We start from the raw sequence: 12095 nt of genomic DNA, 5'->3' as shown, positions 1-12095 counted from the left end.
TAACACAAGGGGAATTACTTTTAGAGCTTAAGATAATCCGATAGATTAAAAAAAGAAAAAAATATTGCTTCGTTTCTTTATAAATTTTTAATTCTTTCTGATAAATCTAAGTAAATCTTTAGGGTCATTAACCCAAATTTATTTCGCTTTATTTTAATTTATTATAAAATTATCGCCTTAAATTAAGAGCGACCTTAAAGTAGTAATGGTGTAGTTCCGGACGTGAAAACTGCGCCCAATGATTAAAACCTTAAACTCCACCCAAAATGATAAAAAGTCCGTAAGTGTATAAAGGTAATATTTTCTAGTGATTTAATATATATTAAATAATTTTGCTACGTTAACTTAGAAACGGGAGTAAAGAAACGCAACGTAATTTTTAGTCTGTTTACGTATTTTTAGATGATTTTACGAGCCTCATATGCTTAGAATGACTCAGTAACTTGTGTTAAGAATGATAACGAAGTTAGCAATTGATTTTTGGTTGCGTAAGTGGAATTTCTATAGATCTACACGCTACTGTAATTGTCATCCCCATAGGATGGAAGCCAAACAATTGCAAAGATAAATAGTTACGATTATCTTTCTGGATGAAGTTAATCTCAGAATAAAACAGAAACATAAAAACATGTTGTAACTATAACGTGTAACATTTCAATTAACTGTTGTTAAGCTATTTTATCTATACATAAAACGTCTCTATTGTGTAATATATAAATCTTGAATATTTTTATTCTTAATTAATAATAATAAAGTTTTTTTACGGAATTATTTGATAGTGATGATGATAATTTTTTTAAATAAAGGTATTGATATCTAGTTGCTTTTCTGACTAAAATTTATATCAGGATAACTTTACAATATTCTTGTTTATCTACATCTTTGCAGGGAAGAGCCGAAATGAAACTACAAAGGCTCTTCTTCGACTGAGAACGACAAGATTTTTCTATTCACTGCTGTGTAAACAAAGGAAAAAAAATCACGTATGCATCATCCCACAAAGAGGTGGCCAGGAGGAGGTATCCATTTAGTTTTATCAAAACTTTGTGTATAAAAATAGCACAAAAAAACATGATAAAATTCTTCAATATCGCTTCTTATAAACTTGAATAATTTTTATATTTTCATATAAAATATATGCAGATAAATAAATATACTTGCTTTAAAATTTATAAAAATAACTAATTAAAAAAGAATTTAATTTCCCTAATGTAATAATAATTACATACAAGATTTAATTTTTTTTGTAATTATAAAATTCTAAAATCATTAATATTAAATATGAATTTTTAATGATGTTTCTTTTTTTTTATTATTATTAAATTATTTAATTATAAAATGGCTTTTGTGTCTATATTCTAAGATCAATAATTTAGTTCACTTTTTGGAATATAGATGGCGCGGTTACAATAGTGATTTTGAATTCTGGGGTTCTCTCACTGGGGTTAATATCCTGCAGTTTACAAATCTCTGTTAATGCATATACAATAATTGGTTTAGTAAATGTTGCATGAATGCTGAATATTTTTACTTAAATAAATTTAACTCTTGCATGACCATAAAAACGAATTTTTATGCTAATAATTGAAATAATTCAGTAAAAATAAAATAAAATATTCTAAAAATATAAAGGAGAAAATTGAATTAATTAAAACTGTTTCTCTTCAATTACAGATTAAATATAAAAATTAAGAAAGAATTCTTTCTTAATTTAATAATTAATTTAAACAAAAGTTTATTAATTTAATTACAATTAACGATAAATTTAAATAAACTAGAATAAAAATTTATAACTAATTTTTTAATTAATTAATTAATTTAAAAGTTTTATTTTATTTTATTTTATTTTTGTTATTTTTATCAGAGCTTTAAAAGAATTAAATTTATCTTTTAATCCAATTTTTTTCTTTTCTTTATTATAAAATAAACCTGACAGAATGTTTTAGCAAAAATATACTTTCTAATCTTTCCATGATTCATTAATATATCAAAAAGAATAATCACATTAAATAAAAATTCTCCCCACACTATCTGATTATTAGTGTAAACCATAATTTATACTTTAAAAAATATTTTGAAAAATTTTTAAATAAATTCAATTTAAATTTATTTAATAAGATATAATAAGATTAAATATTTCTATTATAAACTAATTTAAGCATTTATTTAATTTTCCAATATATTCAAAATTATTACATTTTCGCTTCAACAGATGGCGCCAGAGATATTTAATATAAAAATTATTCTTTTTTTCATGTTTGATTCGATCAAATTTCAATTTTGATTTTAAGAAAATTGATGGAAAATTGAATTTTATATAAATATATTACATTAAAATTAAATAAAAAGTATAAGTTTTTTAATAAAACGTACATTTTTACAGAAAAGCTCTAGAGTATGTTTTAATTAAAAATTTAAGTATAAATATCTGCGCTTTTTCTTCCTCGTAAATTAGTTTTTGAATATTTAAGACGGAATAATTATGTTTTGGAGAGTATTCTGCATATTTTATTTATTAAACAATTAAAAATAATATTTAACGCATGCAGTAAGGTGTCAAAGCTCATGTTAATATCGTCATTTGAATGGAATTTAACGAATATTTTTCATCTTACTTTAATTATTGAACTCATAACCGTTCTTTTAAACATATTGAACGAATAATAGTTTCAATATTAATAAAAAGGATATTATTTTTCCCTTTTTCTTACATATCAAGAATTTAATATCGGAATAAATTACCGTAACTTTACTTTTTTATTACTCAAGTAATTTAGAATAGAATGATATTGATTGAAATATCTTTTTCTCTTAGACTATTTTCTTTTATTTACTTAGATGAAAGAGAAAATTGAAGAGAGAATATTTTTTCATTTCTTTTTCTTCGTATGAAAAAAACGAGACAACCAATATAATAATTAGAGTTTGTTGTCATTTATTAGGGATTCCAACAAGTTATTGTAGAAGAATAGAAAACTTCAATGTAAAGAAAGGGAATAAAAATAACAGGATGGAAAAAGAAATACAGTACGTCGAGGAGGTAAAGTTTTGAGAACTGTCAAGTTTTGTAGACATCTGGAAAGGAAAAAAAATAATAATAATAAAAATAAAGTAAGTCTGGCTCCACACTGACTCAAAGTCGTACTGACACATGACAACAACTATTGTGTCCCCCGGCTTGTGTCACTTGGTGCATGTCTTTTTTTTAACGCTATGTCACATTATATGATATTCAGATTCAATTTTAAAACATATCAACGAACTGCATGTATATTGCACTGATGGAATATAAACACGAATATATATCCATATTTTAATAACATACATTTGAAGAATACATTTAAATGTTTTTGCCTATTTTTAGATCTGCTAAAAGTAGTCATAAAGTTTATATGTCAATAACGCTGAATATATACATATGATGCAAATCGTCGGTGTAGAATTTTTAAAAGGTAGTTCGTTTGTTTATATTTAAAATACGTTTTTAAAATTGTGATTATGTAATAAATTTATATCTTATATTTGTAACAATAGTCATAACTAGGATAACGTAACGTAATTAGTTACGTTACGTTACATTATCCTAGTTATTACTACTGAATACTCGAGAACGTAACATAACGTAACTAGTTACGTTACGTTTACGTTCTGCAGTATTTAGTAGTAACATAACTAAATCGAAAACAAATAATCTAAAATAATTATCGAAGTTTTTAATATAATAAAATCATATATATTACTACAAAATACTCAATTCGGTTATGTTATTTCAAGTAAAATTGTCAATTTGTACATAAATTTCAGTAGAATCTTAATAGATTTAGTCTATGAAGAATGTATTTAAGTTCATATTTCTGTATATTAGCGCCTACAGGCGTAATAATTACAGTATAAAGTTACTAATATAGGAATCATTTATATTCATTTATTAATATAGAATCTATATTTATAAGAGTCATACATAAACCAAGCTGTTTGATTTATAAGTTACCTTTAATATAACTACTCCTATTAGTGTTACTATACTATATTGCCATTGTTGCAGATCTATATTACAATAACATACCATTAGAGTTATACTTATTATAGATACTAAATATACTCGCAATATTAAATTGATTGATTTTTATACTGTTAAGTTAGTGTTACGCCATACGTATAAAATTAGATCATTATAACCGTGTATTTGTATATTCATAATAGTTATGCATAGAGATATTTATGCCAGCCCACGCAGTTATTAAAGTTATCCATGTCTTTAGTCTATTTATAGTTGTTATAGACATTAAATTAACATTTAATATACATGCAGCGATGAACTATATTATTACGGTTTCAGTTTTAATGATTATCATTCCTCGGCTCACTCACCGGCCAAAATTAATTACTTTTAAAGTATTTATATATTAGTTAACGAAATGAATTAGAGCATCTCATTTCCATTTCCGATGGGTTACTCTAAAAGTAATTTGGTTAGTAAGTGAATGTTAAATATTAAAACCGTAATAACAATTATATATAAAACTAATAAAAATATGATTAGAAGAGCATATATCTCCTTAATTATCAGAGATAATAAAGCAATGTTTGTCTAAATAGAACGATATTTAAAAATAAAATCCAATCAGTTCAACATACACGAATTGTAGAATGAATTTATTTACACAAGTCATTTGATTAAATTAGTTAAATCACAGTTTATCTTTCACTTGGATCAATAATATTATTACTAGCTAGATAAATGTTTATACAGACAGTAATAAATAATCCATCGCATGTTCTCCCATTTATATTAATTTGAAAATGTCACGAATTATGAATATTTAGTGAAAAATTAATACTAGATAGGTAATATGTTATAAAATTTAATTTCATTTTATAGAAGTTTTCATTAATAAAAAAAAGAGCCTTACGTTTTTATATTTAGTAAAGTACGTGATTTTTTTTAAATATATGTGTTTTTTTCCTGTATGAAGTTCTTCATCCATCAATCTATATTCACCATTAAGCAAATATATATCTAGAAAATTTTGCCTTTTTTTTAACTCTAAGAGCCCACAAGTGAGTTTGACACTCTTATTGGATTTCTGAGGTATTCTTTACTGAGATAAGAATCGTTAATATTTCATTATGTAAACTGTATGCTATATATAGAAAAAAAAGCTATCATTTATCAAGTCTCTTTGTGAAATCGTTTAATGTTTCAAATCACATCATTTTTATATAATAGCTATTCAATATTTCTTCAACCATTATCTCATCTTATTTTCATATTTTATAAGATAAAAACGGAGAAATATTTTAGAATGAAAATGTAGGAAGGTGTGACGTGATGATTCGATTCATTTTCCTTAATCAATTAATAAGATTTTGTTAACTTTAGATATTCGTAGATTTTATATTTATAAGTTTTAAGGGAATAAAATATTAAGAAAACGAATTATTCAGTGGAAATTGTAGTTGTGTTCAGTCGGTTGTCACTTCTATCAACGTTAACCAATCAATTAACGCATCCTCAGTTAAGAATTAGCTCAACCAACAGGAAACTACTCTTGATAGGGAATCATTAAAGTCTAGGCTATTGATGTGTTTGCTTGAATAATAGCTTGTTATACTTTTATGTCCGTTTTAGAAATTTAGTTTCTGATAATACATTTTACAATTGTAAACTGTATAATCAGGGTGTGAAATGATCCGTTCCTAACAAAAACTTGATATTAATTAACGTGATAAAATGTGAAGAGATGTAATTGCAATCCAACTTCAACTCGCTATCTACCATTAACTTCGTTATCATTTTCGAGTGAAAGTTCTGTAAAGAATTTCGTAATTCGAGTAAGTCTGATAAAATTCGTTTTACATTATTCAATATCGATTTTTTTTTTAATGTAGAAAAATTATTTAAATGTTATAAAATCTGTAATTAGATTATATGTAATATAATAATAATAATATTATTATTATTATTAATATATCTGAAATTGCAAACTTTACTACGTTTAGAAATATATGAATTTATTTATCGAAGTACAAATGATAAATTTCTCTTTTTGAAATTTATTATTTTCTTAATAAAAATTTAGTACGGCAAGAGAGAATATTTTAGAAATACACAATGTAAAACCATCGTTGATAAATCATTCTATATGCAGCGAAGACAGCTGACATTTAGAAGTATACAGGACCAAAACTGCAGAAGTGATGGCCTCCTAATCCCCGAAGACTTCTGATATACAACATTTCATCTCTGCCAGAGAAGCACTTTGTCCAGTCAAACCAGTGATCAAATGGAAGTTTTAACGCGATTTATAGGCTGGCATCTTGTGAATTATCTTAATTATCTTATTAAAACGCTCTCATCTACCACATAAAAAATACATATATTATTTTTATTAAACAATTTTCCACATAAAAATTATATATATACTTTATTTTTATCAACGTTAAACTTTTAATCAAAAACTGACATTTTTATGACGTAAGAATATAGATAAAGATGGAAATGTAAATTAGCTGTTGACTAGATTAAACTTTACTTCCGTCTTGCAGCTTATATAAATATTTAAATTTTATGGTTTAACTTTAAAAATAAACAAGTTTATTTTTTTAAAAAAAAGAAGCAATAGGCGTAATTAAAATATTATTATTTTTTATAATTTTAAATATAAATATATATTATTTATTTTAGATAATGTTAAATATATATATATATATTTTTAAATTATACCTAATCTTCTTTCATAAAACGTATTATAAAATATATAGAGTAGTTTTTATTTATTTTTTAATGAAAATTTATTAGTAATTTTATCTTATTAAATTAATTTATAAAAAATGAAACACTTGTTATTATTTTTTTAAATTTAATTGAATAAAATATTTATTTATGTTTTTATTTATTTTAAAATGTTTATATCAATTTATTTCAAAATAAATGCATTAGACATACATTAAAATTGACTTTTTATAGCGATTATTTTGCGAAATAAACATTTTTATATATTAAAAGTTGTATAATAATTATTTATTCAACAGACATTTTCTATTCACGTTGAAATTTTCATTTATTTGTTTATATAATTTACATTTATATATTGAAACTGATTATTTTATTTGTATCTACAAAATAATGAAAAAATATTTTTAAACGTTTAAAGAGAATTCTGTTATTTTTTTTTAAATTGATTACTTATTTTTTAAGATAATTCTTCGAAAATATTTCTTACAAAATTATAATTAATAAGTTATATTTATATGACAATTTATTAAAGATAAAATTTATTGTTACTATAAGCCTATCGACTAAATATATTTTCAGTTTAATAATTAAAGGCCATAGATATTCATTCTCTTGTAAGAATTTTGTGTCCATAAAGCAAATTAAATGGAAAGTATGTTAAAGAAAGTAATATATATATATATTTTATTATCTTAAGAATATAATTTATAAGGCTATATCTGGTAAGGTTATTTTATTTTGAATATTTATTTTATCTCATTATTAATTTATATTATCTTTGGTTAAAGTCTAAGAAAATATCATTTGTTTCACGTTATTAATTTTTATATTTAATAAAAGGATATCAAAAAATATAAACTGTATTTGAATAAATGGATTATTTTTATATGAAATTTAAAAAATAAAAAAGAAGAGAATCTTTTTAAAGGAAATATAATAAAACAAAAATAAGACTGGTAAAGATTTAAATGACTTTGCCGTGATATCTTCCGAAATTAATATTACATTAGTAAAATGTTATTATATTATTAAAATAAACAGTAAAAATTTATAATATCGAGATTTATATATGCAGCAATGTTTATGAAGATAATTCAAGAAATTTTAACTTGAATTTTGCTAGTGAAACGACTTACAACTTCAATTCTGGCTTCAAGCAAATAAACATAAATTCATCCTTTCAGTGTATAATTAATGTGAAGTGCAGAGAGGACGTAACTTAGACAATAACTCTTCAGTTTACCTTCAGGCGTGGAGACAGAATAGGTTAAAACTTTCGTATGTTACGCCTATTGATTGCTATTTGATGTCGTCAAACATGAAGTTAGACGTATCTTAAGGCTATAATATAATTTTTCTGACAACATTGCATATTGCTTTTTCTGACACTTTTAAAGTTGTAAAACTATTCATTTTTTCCACAAAAAAATTTCCACTTTTAGTTAAAGCTCTAAAATCTTCTTACGATAATCTCTTCTTACTTTTAAAATTTTCTAAAAATCTAATTATTATATTATAATTTAGAATATTTTTAAATAATCAGCTTAATGAAATTAATAATTGAGTAAAATTTTCAACGTCTGAATGCATTTCTTTATTAATCAAGGTGACGTTTAATCACGTGTTATGTTTACGTAATATTGCAGTGTTCATTTTGAAACTTTTATTTTAAACTAGTTTTCATCTTCAGTCGATATTCTCTTCTAAAATTATACCAGATAACTTATTTACTAGACGAGTCGAATCACTTCAAAACTCGTGAGCGGTAGGTGGAAAGTATTACCATCAATTTTCTAAGCTTTCTTCATAATTGTACCAGAAACCCATTATCTTCTAATCCAATTTGGCCAGCTTCTATATACCAAAAGGACATTTGCTTAATTCCATTATAGTTATTCAAAGAGATACGAGTGCCAAATATCTCGATTTTGTCTTTTAATCTACCGCTTTAACAAGGTTGCTCATACACTAGTTACAAAATCAAATGCCTATGATCGAATAATCTTATTTTCCTTTAAATTTAATTACGAAATTAATAAATATAATCAAGAAATTAAGTTCGTTTCAAGTTTTAATCGTTTATAAAACTTTTCTCTTATTTATTTAAATCATTTCTATAAGAGAATAATTAATGCGAAAATGAGAATATTTATAATCTAATTTGTTTCGGGTATAAATTACTCGTAAACTTATTACTGTAAAATATGCTCCCTTCACGTGATTACTGTTAAATATAGAATCATTCGGAAGTACACTTAATAATATTATTGTTATACGTACACTCTACTATGTTTATAATGGTTATATACCGTGAACGAGCGTATTCTCTGCTTATTTTATTTTGAATTTCTCCGTTTTATTTACGTAGAGTTATTATCTAAAATGCCATATAACCGTAAACACGATAATAGGTGCTTAGTATGGGAATTCTTCTCGTGTTACTAATGTTTTTCTTCTTGAAACTTTGCTTTTATACGTGATTTTTATTTAATTGTTAACTTGAACCCATAATCTTTAAATACCTAAATTCTAATAATTTAATATAAATTTAATTATCGAAAAATAATTATTTATATTAATCAATTGAAGTTTAGTGCTAATTGTAAACGTTGAAATTTAATAGAAGTGTCTGAGAATATTTACTTTTCTATATTATTTCTTATCATTGATTTTTAATCCACCAATTTGATAGATAGAATTAATGTTATTTTTATAAAATAAGTGATGATTTTAATTGTTTCCTATTTTATCATTTCATAAAATTGGTCTTAAATTCTCTAATCAAATTTTCATGTTTATGTTATAGCCGTACAATATGTTTACGTAATAATATATCAAGAGATAAACCGAAATATTAACTGTAACTCATAATTTTCTAACAATTAAATTAATCAATTTAAAAATATATATATAGCTTGACTCTAACTCTCGAAGAAAGGAAGTTTTATTTTTTGTTGATCGTAGAGAAATAATAAAATGAAAAAAAAATTAAAGAAATGATTTTAATCCTTAATAAACTTTCATTAGCCGATTTTTCTAAAGAGAAAAGCACTCTTTTCTCTTAATTTCATAGGAATAATGTTCAGGTGCCTGGCTAGATCGACTAGTTTAGGTGGAGATTAGTCTCTGGTACAATAGGTCACTTCTCTCGTAGCCATTCAGGTGTATATAATCAGGTCTTTGTGTAGTGTAAATTGAATGGGGACTTCAAGGAGATGGACTCGAATGAAGAGAAGACAATAGAATGCTTGTATGTCCTACAGTTTTGTCTGTCTTGCAACGATAATTCTGTAGAGCTGTAGTTTATAGCTGCGAAGAATAAACCTGAAGAACTTAACTGATTAGATACTTGTTGCTTTCGCAAATTGACAATTTATAAACACAAAAGAGTCTGTAAGTGATAAGAACTCTATAGTTATCAGAACAGACACCTGACAATAACACCCTTTAGATTTTTTCCGACAATGTTTACTCTAGCGTATAAAGTTTGTAATTAATTCTAAACGTGATACTCTGTCATGCGATATCAAAAAATACGAGTTAATTATAGTATAAATTTATGAGTAATAAAAGTATAATTAATGTTGAATTTATTTCCATTAATGATTAAGTAATGTGGATGGATATTCTTTATCAAAATTGAACTTTTTTAAAGCTGGAAAGTCAATATTTATTTGTATATTTAACGATATAAATAAATTTACATTATAATTTCTTATCATCATTTCACAGTTGACTGAAATTTTCTCTTCTCTATTGTTCAGTAACCGAAGATTTTTTTCTATTTTATTTTTTAAAATTTAAATCTAACCAGATTACTTTATAAAAACCAGATTGATGATTCAGTACATTTCTGATGTACGTTTTCATTTCATTGAAAACTACCGGAAATTGAGAAATGAGAATTAAAGTATTATCTTCCTTCTAAAGAAATTTCGATTTATTGACATAAACGATAAGATTTCAGACAAAAGTAATTACACCAATCAATCTTCTTGCAAGCATTTTTTATACACTTTATTAGATTTTTTCCCTAAATTTTTATTAAATATATATATAGCTATTTTTAAAAGGATTAATAGTTTTATGTCAATATTATATCCACTTTATCTTCCAAAAGTTTTATAAAACTCTTAAAAATTCATTTATTCTAAGAATGATCACTTATTAAATAATTATTTCGTAATTATTCTTGGAATGATGTGATGTTGTCTACTCATTTACTAAATTTAATTTCAAACGTGTTCAGAAAAATGTATTGTGAAAGCTGGTTTAATACGGATAACCGAATGAGATAATTTGATGGTATGACTGGGAAATCCACCAAAACAACATAACAGGAGAATTTATTTATTAAATTTTAATAGAATTTTAATTTAAAATCCGGTAAATTGAATGCAGTATGAGAAAATGTTTCCTTCGTCGCTTTGTATCATATCAAATTACGTTGATAATTTAGGTTGAGTTTTAAGTGATTGAATTTCATCCGCAATCATTAAATATTTTTTAAAATATAGTTAAAATTACCTTAATTTCAAGAATTGTGTTAATTTTTAAAATTTACTTATAATAATTGCTTGTGAAATTAATTAATTTTCATTTTATTTCTTTATTTGAATTATAGGTGATGTCTCGAGGACGATGTTTTCCGGCCTTCAATACGACAAACAATCAATAAAATCCATTAAAATATACACTAAAACACTAAATAACAACTGTAAAAATAACATACATTATCTTAACATATATTTACATAAAAATATAAATTTATTTTTAAAAATAAGCTTGATATTTTTAAATTTCAGAAAAATACATTATTCCAGCATAATTTCAGCACAGATCCAGTATGATTCCATCACGAATTATGTTGGATTTTTCTAAAATGAATAAATTATATATCATTATAGATGGTTAAGTTTAGAAGAATTCAAGATAAAACTCTATAAATTTTATGAATAACGAAACATAATATAACGAAATTATTCAAAATGATTTAAAACATTATCATTTAAGAATGTAGTAAATATTATTTTAAAAATTTCATATAATATTAATTTAAAATTGATCAAATTAAGCAACGTTTACGCTCAATTTGTATGACATTAATTAGTTTACATCATATTGACAAATTTGAGTTGAGTTTAGCGAATGGTTTAGAAATTATCTATAAAGTAAATATTAAATTTTATTAAAGAATTTTATTCATTTTACTTTCGAAAGTTTTATAAATTTATGAAAATATATTCTATACATTTAAGTAGTAGTAACTGTTTATATGTAGTATGATTACATCACAGATTATGCTTAGTATTATCTTTTTTAATAATTACATTATAATCAGGCAAGAAGATCGATA

General features: G+C 23.8%; 1 long non-coding RNA gene across 2 annotated transcripts; it reads left to right on the top strand.

Moving 5' to 3' along the window:
• The first annotated feature begins 5572 nt into the window (after positions 1-5572).
• LOC136985479 (uncharacterized) lies at positions 5573-11456 on the top strand. Of its 2 annotated transcripts, none has more exons than XR_010882346.1 (3): positions 5573-5835; positions 6153-6312; positions 11364-11456. It is a non-coding gene; the product is annotated as an uncharacterized lncRNA (long non-coding RNA). The 2 variants fall into 2 exon arrangements; XR_010882345.1 differs by having other exon boundaries at positions 6084-6312.
• Positions 11457-12095: the final 639 nt, after the last annotated feature.

This window comes from Centruroides vittatus, unplaced genomic scaffold, assembly GCF_030686945.1.
Source record: "Centruroides vittatus isolate TY-2023 unplaced genomic scaffold, ASM3068694v2 contig_970, whole genome shotgun sequence".
Taxonomy (NCBI): Eukaryota; Metazoa; Arthropoda; class Arachnida; order Scorpiones; family Buthidae; genus Centruroides; species Centruroides vittatus.
Note: the sequence above shows the minus strand (reverse complement) of the source record. Positions and strands in the feature narration are given on the sequence as shown.